Consider the following 13,259-nt stretch of genomic DNA (forward strand, 5'->3'; position numbering starts at 1 on the left):
GTTGCTAGGGGAGTAGGATCCTACCGCTGGTCAAATGTGGAATTTATGTCCACCTCTTAATTGGGTGGGGGATGAATTTTCTTGGTTCCTGCTCTATTGTCCATTTTCTGGCCACAGAAATAACTAGAAAGCATTAAGATAGCGCAAGTTTTGCCGTCAGCCTTTCCAGGCAATGTTTCTCCGTGCCTCTGATAGATTAGGAGATACGGAACCAGTGAGGCATTTTATCTATAAAGCAAAATTATTACTCATGTCCTTTGCTCATATATCTGTCATGTTCTAAGGAATAATAGTAAGTTTTGTTACTCACTAGGAAGGTTTCTATTTTACAAAGAGATAAAGTACTTACCCAAAGTGAAATGTCTGTATTGTGACAAAGTCTAGAGCTACAACTCACACTACCTTCCCCCAACCAGGGTCCTCTCCACACTACCATGCTTTCTCTTTGGTTGAGCAGAGAATACTGTTTTACCATTTTGGCGCCTGTGGTCATGGGGGTACTCCAGTTTAGAGGCAGTGATAAGTTAGTTCCTCCAGGCCCAACTTAAATCTTCTTAAGTATTCTATATTATTTGTATTCCTAAAACATGAGTATTTTAGAGCATCCTGACCGACAAGCTCAGTCAAATATTACTAGTCTAGACTAAGAGGAAGTGCAGAATGAGTTACAGGATCTTTTGCAAGAAAGGTAGTCTGGACATTTCCAAGTACACACAAAAATTAAGACATGGAATCTGTACCGAGAAGCTCGCAGATCAGCAGACGACTTTTTGAAACCTCAATTTCCTCATGTATAAAATGAAGGAGTTAGACTAAATGACTTCTAAGGTCTTCTAGGAGTCTGTGAACACGATTAAGGCCTGTTGGAGCTTCTTTCAGTCTCTAGACCCATGGAGCAGAGTTCATTTTAATAAGCAGAGAAGTTATATGCTGAAGATGGTTGGGGTGCACGGGTTGTGTCTGTCGTACTCAACTTTATCTCCAGGGCATTGGCAGTCAGGGTCCTGACCCCAAACCACAGAGGCTGAACCTGGCTTTTTGATTCCTGAAATTTCAGCATGGGGACTTCATTCGTTTCACCCTCTCCAAAAAGACAAACAACAACCTTGGAAGAGGCAGCTTGTATAAGCTGTGATCAGAGGCTTTCCTGGTGTTGGTTTTGAAAGGAAGAAGCACAATGGCTCTGGACATCAGCAGAGGAGATTTAAGGTTCTGAGGGGCATGGCAGTAAGAGACCAGGGCATCCAAGCCACACGCTAAACATCTGGCAAGTGTGTGAAGGCTCAGTCTCATAAAAAACACTTGCCTTTACATTCTAAGTATGGTCAACACAGAGCACATGTGTTACTCGCATTGTGACCTCAGGAAAACACTTTTGGTTAACCGCCAAGATTGAGGCTCACTTTTTTCTCAGCGCCTTCCCTGAATAGTCTGTTCAACCATGATATGCCCACGGAGACAGGAAGAACCAAGTAAAGTTAAGCGAGGTGACTGACTGGCCCAAGGTCACCGTGAGATTGTGCTCATAGTCTACATGTCATCCCACTTTTTTCTTATGCTAATAAGCCAGGCAACGATAGACTTTCCCAGGCTTCAATGACATATTGTAAATGTCAAACTGCTGCTTGAGCTTATCTTGCATTTTTATGTTTCAATACAAATGTGTCAAGAGCCACTGAGATCTTGAATCTATTAAGCCTTTCATTGCTACCTGATGTATAACAGTGATGTATAAATCCATGTAATTACAGTACTCTTTTTTCGGTAACACATTTTTAAGATGTTCAAATGAAAGGTGTTATTTAATACTTAATTTCTGAGAAATGGAAAATGTATAATGATTATATGCTGTCTTTAGTCTAAAATGGGAGCATTCTATCTGTAAGTCTATATTGGTACTTGTGCTGTTTTTCCTAGATGGGGGTGGAGGGGGTTAGTCGTGGTGACAAGTTATACCAACCTGTCCATAAGTGCTATTATCTACCAATCAATCAATCAATCAATCAATCTATTTATCTATCTATTGATCCATCTATCTATCTATCATCGATGGATTGATGTATCTATCTCCCTACCTATCCTCTGTCTACTGGAACAATTTTGGTAGATGATAGAGCATTCATTCATTCATCGCCTCTATAATTATGCATTGAGTACCCACCATGCCAGGCACTACTCTAAGTAGTCAGGATACGGCAGTGAACAAAACAGACAAAATCCCTACCTGCCTGGAGCTTACCTTCTAAGGAGAGAGACAGATAAGCAAAACAGCAGTTAGTTCTAAGCAGAAAATAAAGCAGATATCCTTTGAGTAGAGCCCTGAAGGAGGAAAGGGAGTGACCCTCACAGATAACTGTGGAAAGAGCATTCCAGGTAGTGGGAGCAGTGAGTATGAAGGCCCCAAGGGAGGATTGGGCCTGGAAGGTTTGAGGAACAGCAAGGAGGAGACCCCTATGACTAGGGCAGAGGGAAGGAGGGAGGAGGTAGCAGAAGACAAAGTCAAAGAGGAGGGGAGGAGGGGAGGAGGTCAGATTGGGAGAGGTTGCATAAGTCCTTCTAAGGACTTACTTGGCTTTTACTCAGAATGAGAGGAAGCTTTTGGAGGGTTTTGAGCAGATGTGTGGCATGAGCTGACATTTTAACAGGACTCCTAGCTGTGTACCAAGAAGATGCTGTAGGGAGCAAGGTGGAGGTGGTGAGGCCAGCTAGGAGCCTGCTGCACACTCCAGGTGAGAGACGGTGATGCCTTGGGCCCAGATAGTGGTGGTCAGCGCATTGAGAAGTCTTCAGAGTTCTACAACCCATCTTCTGCTGACAGATGAGAAGTAGAATGTGAAAGAGAATAGAGGAGTCAGAGACGATTCCAAAGTTTTGGGCCTGAGCAACTGAAAACATGGAATTGCTATTCACTGAGGTAGGAAGACAAGTTTTAAAGGAGATCTGGAATTCACTGTGGACATGTATGAGGTGAGTATTAAAATCAACGAGGAGTCGAGTAGAGAGCTGGATATAAACATCTGCAGTTCAAGTGAACTGTATCTCCAGGGCTGGAGATACAGAACTGGGATCAATCACACAGGAGACTGCACTTAAAGCCATGAGATGGGACGGCACCCCAAGGGAATGAGCGCAGGTAGACAGAAATGCTCCTGGGACTGAGTTGCAGAGCACTCCAGTATTTAGAGGTTGGGGACTTGAAGGGGATCAGCCAAGCAGAAGACTGGCTAGAGCAGTGGGGGGAATGTCAGAGGCTAAGTTCACAGTCTTATACCATGAAATAGCACAAAATTAAGTAGCATACCCCAAAACCATTTTACGTTAATTGATCTCTATTTGGAAGAATGTGTGCGATTTGGCCTGAGAGTCAGACAAAGCAATGCTAAGGGAGATTCTATTGCATCAGGCAACCACAGAACTCTATTTCGATATGCCTTCCATCAAGTTTTCTACTTTAAAAGAGGATGCGCACCAAAGCTTTAAAACCAAAGCATTTGATTTAAAAACTCTTTGGATATATTTTTTCTGCTTAATTCAAGAATATAATAATTACAGTTCTCAACATACTTCTACCAAATAATACCAAAAAGTATTCTGAATTAAATGTAGGTTGTGTGAAAATAGGTTTCGTATGCCTTCCAGAATTTAGAGGAATCTGAATTTGTGAAAATGATCATTTGCTCAAATGTATTACCTTTTATAATTAAATAATGCTTTAACTCCAACCTGAAAGCAATTAAGAAAAATACTAGGGATGCTATGAATGTGGTATAAGCAATGTTGTGATGTATTAATTCAGTTTCTAGCACAATTTTCTAGTTAAGTAAAAATTCAAACAAGTGCAACTGGAGTATTATGCTCAGGGGTCAATGAAGTATTTGCACATCACTACCACTATTTGATAAAGACAACATACATACATACATACATATACATACACACACACACACACACACACATATATATGTAGGAGGTAGCAGAAGACAAAGTCAAAGAGGAGGGGAGGAGGTCAGATTGGAGATATATATATATATATATATATATATATATATATATACAAGTTTAATATTAGTAAATTTTCCTGGATTGAAAATGAAAGCTCTGTTTGAAAGGGAAATGTGTCAATACAATAAGAGTTTGACAGGGTTCTCTTCTGAAGCACCTGTATAATTATCCCACTAAAAGTAACAACACACTCTTAGGATGTGACTCAATAGCAATTCACTCCTGGTGAAATATACTTCAATCAACAGTGGATAGTATGATGATTTCCTTTCAAAAATTTGAAAAGTTCCCTAAAGGTAAGAATGGGTGGTAAATGTTGATAAAGAAAAATGAATATCAAAGTTTTTTCTAAAGACTTTCTTTATTAAATATAAGGGCAACAATGCTTGACAAGGATTTGGGAATTTAAAGTATACTCTGACTATGATTCAATCCAAACTGAATATATATGCTGAGGATCATCATTGTGGGAAGAAAATACTTCTTCATACACAAGATCTGCTCCCCACTTCTGGAAAGAAATCTTTCCCTTGACACAAAATGTTCTGCATTCTCTAAAGAATGGACTTTTTCTCAAAGCCCAAGTTAGTGCCCACATCATTCCAAGTGCCAGATATTCATATAGTCAGGCAAGTGGGTTTCACTTAAATTTTTATTTGTATATGCTCTGCACACCTCATCCCATTTTCGTAAGGTTCAATTACAAATGCACGTGAAGGATCTGAAGATGCCTTTCTCCCTTCAAGTGCTGTTCTTTATTATTTTACTCAAAACAGGGAGTCCGTACTGGGAACTGTAAAAGTCAGACATCCTGTCCTCTATTTTAATTTCTATTTTTGTAATAACTTTTAACACCACCATCTAGAAGACACGGTGGTAGGTGCTGGTGTGTTCAGAGATGATATGACCAGTAGTAAATATTTATTGTTGCAAGCACTTAGCTGCATTGTACGTATACGTGTGGGGCCCACAGTTTGTTCTCTTGCACTGTTCCCTGTCCTGGATTGGCTGCATAGTCCTTCACTGGCAAACCTTGTTGATATCAGTAAGTCTGATTTCTTAAAGTCTTCTCAATACCTTGTTTATAAAGAGTTGCCTTATTTCTGTTGGCACTTGATTGGTGGGATTGCTGGCAGTATACCACTATCCTATGGCATTTTAAATATTATATCTGTTAACTATTGTAGCTCTTTTCTATTTCCTCTGGGAAGTACTCTATTTTATGATTTTAGGGTAATTGGTAATACAGAGTATTCCTTCAATTAACGATAATCTTTTTTAAAAAATCACTTCAGAGCATTTTCTTTCTAGAACCAGTAAATCAAATTAATCAAAACCACTTAATTTTAAGTTCTTAATTTTTAATCTTAAAATATGTCAGTTTTCATAGATTGTAAATTAGCATGGGAGGACATGCCATAAACAAACAAATCAAAATTCAATAGCTTGAAACAGTTCCCTGTTCTTTATAAGAAATATCTTTGTGTTAACATTTTCCTTTTGCTCAAAACACTATGAAATTTTTTTTTTGGTAATGACTCCTTTTTGAAATGCACTTTAAAATGACTGATCACCAGGACATCTATAAAACATGACGTACTAACCTACTTTTATTAGGTGATTTTGAAGGACTAACCCTGTTTCTCTTGATCCCAGACTTATGCTGACAATCAAAGTAATAATACAGAGTTTTGTCTTTCATAAATAAAATGACTACAGAAAATTATCTCGAGATTAACAAAGTATTCCTATGACATTTTCAGTTAAACATGGCAATAAAATCACTTGCTTCTTTTTAAACAAAATATATTTGTAGAATTATTTTCCTTGAATTTCGGCTTTTGAAACCAAGTAATCTGCAACGTTGGAAAACATGATTCAGTGTTACATTTTATTTTAAATATGTTGCAATGTGAAAGCTTTACTAGAAGAGCAATAGTAAAAAGCAATAGGTTAAAAATCATTTTTATTCCTTATTTTAAGAAGTGATAACTTCAGATCCATGAAGCTGTGCAAAAAAAGTCTACCATAAACCAGAAGAACATGTTGTTAATGAAATCTTGAGCTCCATACAATGCCCTTGACTTTATTCACTTTTCAACACAGAGTAATGGCTTTGAATCAATGTTGTCAGTGATGACTAAGCCTGACCCATTTAGAAATGCTTATTTCATAATTCCCCATTTACGAGGGCTTCATACTGTGGATAGAATGCAAAGGACAGCAAGCTCTTCTACATTTAGAGACACACTAGCTGGGACTTGTGATTTTAAAATGAATAGCCTTAATCTTGAAGTAAAGTTAAATAGCTCCTTTACTAATTTCCTTTAGGGAAAACTTAATCTAAAGAAATATGAAGTAAAAACTGTATCTCAAAAATGTTGAGAGATTTTTGCACAGGCAAGAAATCTTGACCTATTTAGACAATAGGCTATTTATATTTTAAATAGTAAAAAACAAATTCTTAAAGGAAAAATATGATCAATCTTCAGGACATAATTAATCCATTGCAGGTTTAAATGAAATGAATTAGAACAGAGGGAAATCTTACAGTGTCTTTTTATGCTGGCAAGGTGTTTTGCAGTGTCCAAGGGAAAACATGTGCAAAATGTACCTGAACTTTTCTCTCGGAAGTGGGCAGTTTACATATTAAGCCACATACAGACATGATTCAGAGATATTGTGGGTTCAGTTCCAGACCACTGCAATAAAGCAAATACCTCATTGAAGCAATTTGTATGAATTTTTGGTTTCTCAGTGCATATACAAGTTATATTTACAGTATACTGTAGTCTAGGTGTGCAGGAGCATTATGTTTAAAATCTTTACATACCTTAATTTAAAAATGCTTGACTGAAAAAAAAATGCTAACCATCATCTGAACCTTCAGTGAGTCATCATCTTCTTGCTGGTGGAGGATCTTGCCTTGATGTTGACGGCCGCTGACTGATCAGGGTAGTAGTTGTTGAAGATTGGGGTGTCTGTGGTAATTTCTTAAAATAAGACAACAGTGAAGTTTGCACATGGATTGACTCTTCCTTTCACAAGAGATTTCTCTGTAGCATTTAATGTTGTTTGGTAGCATTTTACCCACATTAGAACTTCTTTCAAAGTTGGAATAAATACTCTCAAACCCTGCTGCTGCTTTATCAACTAAGTTTATGGAATATGCTAAATCCTTTGTTGTCATTTCAACAACGTTCACAGCATCTTCACCACAAATAGACTCCATCTCAAGAAACCACTTTCTTTGCCCACCCATGACAGGCAACACCTCATCTGTTCAATTCTTGTGAGACTGCAACAATTCAGTCACATCTTCAGGCTCCACTTCTTATTCTAGTTCCCTTGCAGTTTCCACCTCACCTGCACTTCCTTCCTCCATGATGTCTTAAACCCCTCAAAGTCATCCATTTAGGCTGGAATCAACTTATTCCAAACTCCTGTTAATATTGATACTTTGGCCTCCTCCCATGAAGCCCAAATGTTCCTAATAGCATCTAGAATGGTGAATCCTTTCCAGTCGGTTTTCAATTTGCTTTGCCCAGATATATCAGAGGAATCACTATCTATGGCAGCAATAGCCTTACAAAATATATTTCTTAAATAATAGGACTTGGAAATCAATCCTTGATCCATGGGCTGCAGAATGGATATTGTGTTAGCCGGCCTGAAAACACTAATTTCCTTGTACATCTCTATCAGAGCTCTTGGGTGAGCACTGTCCATGAACAGTAATATTTTGAAAGGAATCTCTTTTTCTGAGAAGTAGATCTCAATAGTGGGCTTAAAATAGTAAAATATGCTGTAAACAGATGGCTTTGTCATATTTCTAGAACAGAGAAGGAGCAGATTGAGCATAATTCTTAATGGAATTAGGATTTCTAGAATAGTAAATGAGCATTGGCTTTAATTTAAAGTCACCACCCACATTATTCCTAACAAAAGAGGCCAGCTGTTCTTTGAAGCTTTGGTACAAGGCATTGATTTCTCCTCTTTAGTTATGAAAGTCCTAGATGGCATCTCCTTCCAATAGAAGACTGTTTAATCTACATTGAAAATCTGTTTTGAATGTAGCTGCCTTTATCAATGATCTTGGCTAGATCTTCTGGATAACTTGCTGCAGCTTCTCCATCAGCACCTGCTGCTTCACCTTGCACTTTTATGTTATGGAGATGGCTTCTTTCCCTAAATCTGATGAACCAAACTCTGCTAATCTCAAACTTTTCTTCTGCAGCTTCCTCACCTCTCTCAACCTTCATAGAATTAAAGAGGTTAGGGCCTTGCTCTGGATTAAGCTTTGGCTTAAGGGCAGGTTATAGCTGATTTCATTTTCTATCCAGACCATGAAAACTTTCCCCATACCAGCAATAAGGCTGTTTCACTTTCTTGTCATTTGCGTGTTGACTGGAGTAGCACTTTTTAATCTCCTTCAAGGACTTTTCCTTTGCATTCACAACTTGGCTAATTGTTTAACACAAGAAGCCTAACTTTCAGCGTATGTCCGATTTTGACATGCCTTCATCACCAAGCTTAATCATTTTTAGATTTGAATTTAAAGTGAGAGACAAGGAACTTATCCTTTCACTTGAACACTTAGAGGCCATTCTAGGGTTATTAACTGGCTTAATTTTGATATTGTTGTGTCTCAAGGAATAGAGATGCTCAAGGAGGGGGAGAGAGATGAGGAAACAGCCAGTGAGTGGAACTCAGAACACACACATTTATCAAGTTTGCCTTCTAATATGGGTGCAGTTTGTGTCATCCCAAACCAATTACAATGGTAACACCAAAGATCCCAAATCACAGATCACCATAACAGATATAATAATAATAAAGTTCAAAATATTGCAAGAATTATCAAAATGTGACACAGAAACACAAAGTGAGTACGTGCTGTTGGAAAAATGGTGCCGATAGACTTGCTTGATCCTGGGTTACCATAAAACTTCAACTTGTAAAAAACACAACATCTGAGAAGTGCAATAAAGTGAAATATGCCTGTATAGCATTACTTTATCCCACCACAGTGCCAAAAATAAAGATTCTTTATTAAATAGAAAAATTATTGGTAGAGTTTACCTGTATTTTTCTTCACAATAAGATACATAAACAATTTCATTGCAGAGTTCTGAAATGATGTTGAGTCAAATACAATTTGATCCTAGTGTAGTAAAGAGTTAACCTTATCCAAACAAAGGTCTGACTTTTGCATTTAGCTCCTAGGAGGTGATCTCTTAGTCCTTGGAGTGTCTTACCTGATAGGAGTGTCTTTGTTTACCTGGGAACCTCGGGCCACATGGGACAGTCTAATAATGTAGTTTATGGTGGAGGTTTTGGGCTGTGATATCACCTTGACCTCAGGGGTGGGGAAGGCTGGAAACTAAAGAGCAACCACACACAGGCAGTCAACCATGTCTATGTGACCAAACTCCAACCAAAACATGAAAGAGCTTCCCTGATTGACAGTACTCTGTTGTGTATTGCTATACATTGTTGCCTGGAGAAATTTAGCACTGCTCATGATTTCTCTGGAAGAGGACACTTGGAAGCTCTCCATATGGATGTTTTTTTGCATTCTTCTCCATGCCTCTCTTTCCTTTGATTATTTTAATCTGTATCCTTTCACTGTAATAAACTACAACCATGAATATAACAGCTTTCCATGAGTTCTGTGAGTCCTTCTGACAAATTATCACATTTGAGGTTGATCTTGAGAATCCACAAGCTCTGAAGTTGGTGTCAGAAGTTAAAGCTGTCTTGAGGGTCTCCCAGAAATGTCCAACATGCACTCCCCCTCCACCCTCCCATCCCACCCCCCCACCAAAACACTTTTGAGAAACAAGATATCAGGCAACAAAAGACAAAGATCTCCAAGAGATAAGAAATAAATGAGATAAGTCCTATGATTACCCTTATTTTACTGCCTTAAAAGAATGTCTAGTCTGCTACACAGAGAGGGGGAATCCAGACTAAGTTTAGTGGACACCCTGAGTTTAGGAGTTGACAATATGCTGCTAAAGCAGTACTTACGGGTATATTTACGGCACTGCAAGCCTATGTTAGAACAGAAGAAAGGTCTCAAATCAATGAACTCAGATTCTACCCTGAGAAACTAGAAAATAAATAGCAATTTAAATTCAAAAGAAAGGAAATAAAGATGACAGCAGAAACCAATGCAATATAAAACAGAAAAAATAATAGAGAAAATTAATTAAACCAAAGGCTGATTCTTGGAGAAGATCAATAAAATTGATAATCCTTAAACCAGACTGATGAGATAAAAAATAGTGTAGATACAAATGACCAACATCAGGAATGAGAGAGTGACATCATTATAGATACTACAGACATTAGAAGAATAATAAGAGAATATTATAAACAATATTATGTCTATCAATTTAACAATCCAGGTGAAATGGATAGATTTATTTAAAGATGTAAACTGCCAAAGTTCCTTTAAGAAGAAATAGATAAACTAACCTAATAGAAGAAATAGCCCTAAATTTATTAAAGTAATTGAATTTCTGGTTAAAAGCCTTCCCACAAAATAAACTCCAGACCCAGATGGCTTTATTGGTGAATTCGACCAAACATTTCAGAATAAATAATACCATTTCTATATAGACTCTTCCAGAATTGGAGGAAATACTTCTCAGCTTGCTTTATGAGGCTTATATTACTTGATATCAACATTTTACAAAGATATTACTAAAAAAGAAAAGTACAATCTAATATCCCCCATGAACCTAGATGCAGAAATTCTAAACAAAATTTTAGGAAATTGACTCAAACAATAGGTAAAAAGGATAATAAATTATGATAAAATAAGTCTTTTGCCAGAAATGCAAGGTTGGTTTAACTTTTGAAGATCAGTCAATGTAGTCCATTATTTTAATAAACTAAAAAGGAAAACAATAAGATTATTTCAATTGACACACACAAGTACTTCATAAAATCTAACATCCATTCTTCATCTAAAAATTCTCAGCAAAGTAGGAATAAAACGGAAGTTCCTCAATCTGATGAAGAGCATCTATGCAATATGCACATCCATGCAATATGTCAATGATTAAAGATGAAGCACTTTCCCTCTTAGATGAGGAACAAGACAAAAGTGTCTGTTCTCACCTTGATGTAGAAATCAGTTTGGGGAGAATTCACATATTAAAAATACGGAGTCTTCAAACCAATGAATGTCATTGATATATCTCTTTATTAATGTTAATTGTTTAACATTGTACTGGCGATATAGTGCAATGGGGAAAGAAAAAAATAAAAATGCATTTTATATTGAAAGAAAAACTGTCTTTATTCGCACACAACATGACTGTCTATGTAGAAAATCCAATGGAATATACTCAATTCTAATAAAAATTTCTATTAATAAAACTAATAAGTGATTTTAGCAAGGTTGTAGGATACAAGACCAATATAAAAAATCAATTGCATGTCTTTATACTGGCAACAAACAAATAGAAATTAAAATTTAAAAAACCATACTATTTACCATAACATTTAAAAACTACGAAATATCTAAGAATAGTCCTGACAAAATGTGTGTAAGACTTATACCCTGAAAACTGCAAATGTTGTTGAGAGAAATTAAAGAAGACCTAAGTAAATAGGGCGCTATATCAATCATGTTTATCAAAGACACAACATTGTAAAGATGCCAATACTCTCTAAGTTGATTTCTAGATTCAAGGCAATCTTCAGTAAAATCCCAGCAATATTTTTGTAGATATTGACAAGCTTCTTCTAAAAAAATCATACAGGAATGTAAAGAATCTAGAATAGACAAAATAGACAAAACAATTTTGAAGAACAAGTTAGAGGGCTAAAACTATGTGATTTCAATACAAGTACTTGTTATAAAGCTACAGAAATCAAGACGGTGCGATATTGGTGTAAAGATGGGAAAATATATTAACGAAATAGAACAGAGGGTCTGAAAATATACCTACACATACATGGACAACTGATTTCCCACATAAATGCAAAGGCAATTTAATGGAGAAAAAGAGTAGCCTTTTCAACAACTGGTGCTAGGTAAATTGGATACAACTTGCACATGAAAAAAATAAACCTTGACTTCTATCTTGCAGCATACACAAACATAGACCTCAAATAGATCATAGACCTAAATGTAAAATCTAAATCTATAAACCATGTAGAAGAAAATATAAAAGAAACTGTGACCTTGACTTAGACAAACATTTCTTAAGTTTAACATCAAACAAATGATCCATAAAAAAACAAATTGATAAACTGGATTTCATCAAAATCAAAACTTCTGCATTTCAAAAGACACCATTAAGAAAATGAGGCTGGGGCCGGGAGCCGTGGCTCATGCCTGTAATCCCAGCACTTTGGGAAGCTGAGGCGGGTGGATCACTTTGAGATCAGGAGTTCAAGACTAGCCTGGCCAACATGGTGAAACCCCGTCTCTACTGAAAATACAAAAACTTAGCCGGGCATGGTGGAGCACGCCTCTAATACCAACTATTCGGGAGGCTGAGACGGGAGAATCTGTTGAACCCAAGAGGCGGAGCTTGCAGTGGGCCAAGATCAAGCCACTGCACTCCAGCTGGCGACAGAGCCAGACTCCATCTCAAAAAAAAAAAAAAAAAAAAAAAAGAAAGAAAGAAAGAAAAGAAAATGAGGCCGGACACGGTGGCTCACGCCTGTAATCCCAGCACTTTGGGAGGCCAAGGCAGGCGGATCACCTGAGGTCAGGAGTTTGAGACCAGCCTGACCAACATAGAGAAACCCAGTCTCTACTAGAAATACAAAATTAGCCAGACATGGTGGTGCATGCCTGTAATCCCAGCTATCTGGGAGGCTGAGGCAGGAGAATCGCTTGAGCCCAGGAGGCAGAGGTTGCAGTGAGCCAAGATTGCGCCATTGCACTCCAGCCTGGGCAACAAGAACGAAACCCCATTGCATTTGTGCATTGATAAAGGGGTGTCCTTCATCGGGAGTAAGTCCCAGAAACCACAAGCGTTGGCTCATGCCTGTGTGGAGTCACAGGCAGGTGGCCACGGGGAATTAGCTGAAGACCAGCAGGCAGGAAGCCTCCCACATGCCGCCTAAGGGGCGCTCCCGGAACCGCCGCCCCTGCGGAAGGAGCGGCTGGGGTCTCATATCGCCGTGCGTGACTCGGTGCCGCGCCAGGTGGGCGCCATCGCCGCGGCCTGCGCGGGGAGGCGGCATTTGAGGAGAGGGCGCGAGGCGGGGCCAGGCGGGGCGGGGCC

This window comes from Pan paniscus, chromosome 4 (genome assembly GCF_029289425.2).
Source record: "Pan paniscus chromosome 4, NHGRI_mPanPan1-v2.0_pri, whole genome shotgun sequence".
NCBI classification, from domain to species: Eukaryota; Metazoa; Chordata; class Mammalia; order Primates; family Hominidae; genus Pan; species Pan paniscus.